Genomic DNA, 6,000 nt, shown 5'->3' on the forward strand with positions numbered 1-6,000 from the left:
CAGCTAAATTCAACCGTAGAGAAGGATTTCTAGAGATCTATTGATCGCGAATGGAAATATATGATGGAACGATTACATAATTATCAATTAAAATATACTTCCCGTTCGCAAGATCGATTAGAGAGGGAGGTTCATCCGAATATTAAAAGCGGCAGGGTTAAGCGACGAAGCGGAATTGCGCGCGCTCTCGGAAAGTGCTGCGAGATGTCGGAGCAGACGCGGGAACGGGAAAATAAGGGAGAGCCAGGGAAAGCGCCGATAAGGAAGGGACGAAAAAGGCTCTAGAGACACTGGGAACGCGAAGTTCGAGGGGATGAAGCACGGCGCCGGGGGCGACTGACGCGTCTAATGAGCTCCCTCCCTTCCTGCCACCCGTTGCCGTCCGATCCAGCGCCTCTGTCACGCTCCCTCGCTTCTTACTCGCCCTCGTTTCTTGCTTAAACCACCCTCCGTTCGACCCCTCCAGTGATTACTGCTTCGTGGCGCCCATGGCAGTGCCACTTTGCGTCTCCTCCACGCTATTCTTCCTTTTTCCGACGCGGGTTCTCAGGTTCACCACCGCGTCCGACTTCCTACCCCTGCACCGCACCACCCTCTTTTTCCTTCCGCTTCGGTCCAGCCTGCTCGGAATGTTACGCAACTGCAAAGTTAACGGGTCTGTTAACTCCGCGCTCTGCGTGTTTATTACGTAAATATTATATATGTATCTTAATTCTTCAACGCCTTAATTTGAATTAAAGAGATCGTGGGGTTATAACAAAACATTACAAAAAGATTCTGTTACATAACATATATAATGCAAGCTTGTTTTATATTTATCATTAATTCAAATATCCCTCTTTAATTCAATATGTCTCATCTATTTGTATCCCCATTAAAAATATTGCAGGGGTTAATTACAGCCAGATTAAATAATTTGTCGAATCATCAGAGAGCATTGTCGATTTCAGCATTTAAATAACGTAAGAGTCATCGAGACAAAGGGAAATACCGCCAATTTAATTATCGTCATTTAAACGTCGAGATCACACATTAAAATTCACGCATTCACAGGTCGCATAATTTAATAGGAATATTTATTACTACGTCATCTGAATGTGTAAGGACGAACGGGGGCGAGAGAGCGCGATATCCTCCAACACCTAGTGGGCGTCTCGGTGTGTGCGCGGCTGCATCCTCCATTAAACTTACTTTACAGTATTAAGGATGCTCCGTCCAGGCAGGACGTCTCCCCGGCCAAGCCAATTTCCTTTCGTCGCCTGCGGCGCGCGGGATTCACCCGCCCTCGTCCAACCAACCATCCACCCGAGCGACCGTGTTCCCGACGACGATGGAAACGGCATCGGGCTACGGAAGGGCTGCAGGATCGAATTAATTAAGACTACCGCGCGCCCGCCGCGGCGGGATTCATCGAGATACTCCTAAATGCGCTTTACGACCGGCGCGGCTGTCGCGTCATGTCGCGCAATCGATAAGTTAAGCGCTCGAGACGTCGCTCGCGTCTTCAGGAAATTCGGGGACTACGGGGTTCTTGGGACGTACGGGAAATTTAATACCGACTAGCGTAATTATCACATCGCCGTCGAACGCTGCGATTGCGACGTCAGCACGGCGATCCTTCGTGTAATTACAATTCCACGTTTCGTCGTTGCACGCGCGAAACATTTAGGAAATTACGTAGTGTTCTTATTCTAACTATTAACAGATTTTGGAGCATCCTGATCGAATCATGTGCGATCACCTTCTTAGCGAGACGTCGGCTGTCTGATTCTTCGCGTACGGTAGTCCATTATCACAAACCCACCACGCGAGTGGCGGTTTAATCCGGACAATTAATTCGCGCAACGGTGTTGCGCGCGAGCATAAGGAAAGGCGCGGGGGGTGGGTAGGAGTCGCGCGATCTCTCACCCTCACTTCGCGAAGTCCGACCTTTTCAACCCTTCCCTCTACTCCACCCTCCCCGATCCACCCCCGCGCCGCGCGAGCTGCTTTACAGCCCTGTTTAACCACCTGTTACGCCGAGAGACTCGCGCCGAACTTCCGCGCTTTTCTTTTTCGCGAAACACGCGAGCACCCGTCCGCACCCCCGTCCACCCCCTCGTCCACCGTTAGTCGTCGTGGAATCCGTCAGCGAACTCCCTCGCGTCCCAACTGCCTGCGACTGCCTGCGTTCTCGAGAGGATGCGCGCGTTCGTCTTCGTGAAGAACTGCATTTGGTGCTTTGCGTCCGCGAAAGAAGGGATGCGCGTTTTGTTATGCTTTGAAAAGAACAATCGTGATGATTGCGATATTTAAAACTGTATGTAATAAAACGTGCCAAGGTGTATCTGTGGTTTAATGGTATAACAAAGTGCTTAATTATTTGTTAATATTATGATATAATGAGATCAGGTGTACGTATAAAAATAATCCTCTGATAGATATGTTATAAAATAAAGTTTGTATTGTAAATATCTGTAATGTAATATTGCGTTATATTTCAATTTAAATTTTCAGAGAAATTCAATGGAGAGAACGCGTGTATTTCAAGTACATATTTAGATGACTGTTTAAATGACTGTTGAGTTGAAGTTGAGACTAGAAGTAATAATAAAGTAAAGTAATTGGATTTTTTATTTACGCAACTTGGACAGAGCTAATTAACCTCGTGTTATTTCTCTTGTCCTGAAGGATCCATCGCAGACCAAGGAAAACACGAACGCGCGGCGATAGCCTTCTGTCGGTTTTTATTGTCCGCTCGAAGGCGAAACTGCTTCTTCATCAAGCACCTCCGCTGTTACTTTGCCGATCGCAGCCGGAAGTGCTACGCCTTTAACCTTGATGAGCCGCAGACTGTTCTGCGCCGCCGATTATTCCACGAAGTCAAAGAATGGCGGAAAGATCTCGTTTTGCCCAAGATTATTCCAAGATTTTAAGCAGAGAACGGTTTCCCTCAAGATAGACGTAAATCGCCGCGACGATCGGTTCGTCGAACTTACCGCTCATTATACTCTCAGCGTGATCTCGTCGCGGTCGCGATCAATATTTAAACGCCGTGATTAATCGCAACCGATCCCTCGCTCGGCATCACGTCGATCCGGTCCCTTCGGTGTCTCAACCTCCGTCACGCTATCGATCTCTCGCGGTCGCGCGTAACTATTTTTCGAAAGTTGAAAGTTCGCAACTGCCGGCGGCGAGCGTGTTCCACCAATTACCGCCGATCCGCCATCGCCCTCGTTGTCGTATCCCTGCACCGTCGGCCGATGACAGGATCTCATCCTCAAGATTCTAGAGCCTCACGGCCTCTTCGTTCTTTCGCCGCGCCAACAGTACATCGGATATTGATCGTCTTCGAAGATGTCTTTGGAATGTCTTAAGTCATCTGCAAAGCGCTGAAAAATTATGATCGTGCTTCCGATCCTTTTTGCATATAAAGAGAGAAAGCAGTTCGCATTTCGGGAAATAATGGAAAAAAAGAAATATACTTTTACTACTAAGAATTACAAAAGATTTAGAAGCTGAAGAGATTTTTCCTAGGAAACATTTTTCGCGTTTTAGAGATTATTATCAATTTTCGTGACTATTCTTCGGTGCGACTGTCAAAGATTTTCCGCTCGCTCGATGTCCGCCTTTTGATACCTCATCGGACGCGCCCTTTCGAGTCGCCGCGCTCTTTGCGGGCATTGGAGAGTAGCCGCGCGTCGTTCTTGCAACTCTAGCCTGGCTCTCCCGAGGATTTTCAATATCCTCGGAATACGTTTCTCTCTTTGAAATTCAGATATTACAGAGCGAAGCACCATTCGTGCCCTTTCGGCGATCGCTGCACCTCGAATTTGCGCCGGCTAGTGCGAGCCTGCGGGCAGTCAACGGGATCACTCCGTCGCGCACGATTGTAATGTCCTGCAACCTCGTCTATCGATACTATCGATCGCGGGGATGAACGCGGGATTGACCTATATTCATGAAAAGGATTCCTTTTTAACGCGTGCACTGCGGTTTTTGAATTAATACGATAATACGAATTAAGATTTTAACAGTTATATATATACATATACGAGAATCGTACAACAGACGATTTATGTGGTGCGATTTTATTGTTGTAATGATCGATGTCACACATATCACAATGTCACAGATAATCTTTCCTTTTTGTACAATTTCCTCATATAGAATAAAACGTCCATAAAAATACTTTCGCACGATGTCTGAAAAGATTTAAATGACAGTCTTGGATAACAATCATTTTTTAAACAGTTATTTCTAAAAAAATATTAAACCGATTGATTCTCGAAATATTGTCATTTGAGAATTCGATATAGACTACCGAGAAGAAAAACATGTTACTTCGGAATACAATAAAGTTACAGGTATTTCATATTTGATAAACGCGTTGTTGCATAAAATGCAACTTGCCGAGAAGTGTACGAGACAGAGTACTTTGTGGTTTTTTTTATAAAAAGAAGATTTATTTCTATATGAAAATCTCAAAATCTCAAGGAAGGCTCTTAACAGATTAGGAACAACAAATTTTTAATTTCTAATTCTTACGCAGCACTGACTATTTATTATACAACTATCGGCAATTTCAATCGGCAGTTAATATTACAAATTTCGGTTAAAATGTCAATTAAATTTATTTAGTTGTGTGTAGCAGCAATTTAACAATGTGGCTTCTCTCATATAAATCCTTCTTCATATTTTATTCATTTGGCAAGAAAATTTGCTATTTATTGTTATTCTTAAAATAATTCTTTCCGCTAAAAATTTTCGCGTGTCAGTCAGAGAGCAAAACGATTGTACATTTTAGGGTTACCGATTTAAAAAGTGATATTTTATTGTCAAATATCAACATTCTAGCTTCATGAACACCAGTGAAACATCGGATGAGAATCTTGTAGAATCGGCACCGGAAGTCGCCCGAGACGTTCCCGAGAAGGAGACGGGCGTCTTGGAAGACATCCAAGGTTGTGTCATCCGCAGTGACGTAATGTTAAATCTTGATGCTGCACGCGAAGGCTGTGCAACGCAACTCCATCTCCATATGGCGAAGCTGCTGAGACTATCTCCGCGCAACGAAAAATGCAACCGTGACGCGACGCCGATGTCAGCTAATCATTTAAATGCAAAACTTATGTATACATATCTTTGCGACCGAATTGAGTAATAACTCGATAATAACTCGAGTAATAACGTAAGATTCTTGAAGTAAGCGACAGCACGTTGTCCCACCCGCGAAAAAAATGATTAATTAATCTCATTGATTAATTAATAGTTCTGCTTTTACTTTCGGGGCACGTATAGGATAGACAATAATTGCGAGCACAACAAAACATGAAAGTTTGATATGAAATAAAAATATGATTATAATGGAGGAATATATATGCATATAAATTTCGACAAACTTAACGTTACTTTAGAAGCGGCAGAAGATGACGTCGTGCAGACTGGAGACGCAAATCCTGAAGATGAACAATCACCAAAGCGCAGCACGGTTGTGACATTCGCGGACAGGCATATGAGCATCCCACCCGAGGAACGAGGTATCCTTTTAAAAAAGTATAAAATATTTAACGAATGAAATGTTCGTTCGTAATATCTGAATTTCGAAGAGAGATGCGAAACATCATTTATAAGAAACGCGCATTTGCGTACGTGTTTGTAAAAAATTAAAACACACGTAACGCGTCTATAATATACTTGTACAGTGTGCACTATAAATCCGTATTCCGAAAAAATTTGTCGTTTATGTAATATCTATCATACGTAATGCGTTCGCAAATATTTAAGTAGACGGCAATATCCGCGAACATCCATTTTACATGTTGGCTGCAATTTATCTGTACAAGTGGACGATACATTTTGCGAATGTTGATTACAATTCAAGTGCCATCGTGCTTGGCGGAAATAGAAAACGGTCCTTTTGAGGAGAACCCCGGGGAGGATTCTGAAGACTCGGATGTCCTCACGGCAGATAAATTTACGCAGACGTTCTTCAAGTATATGATGAACCTGTCGAATCGC

The sequence above is a fragment of the Ooceraea biroi genome, chromosome 11 (assembly GCF_003672135.1).
Source record: "Ooceraea biroi isolate clonal line C1 chromosome 11, Obir_v5.4, whole genome shotgun sequence".
Taxonomy (NCBI): domain Eukaryota; kingdom Metazoa; phylum Arthropoda; class Insecta; order Hymenoptera; family Formicidae; genus Ooceraea; species Ooceraea biroi.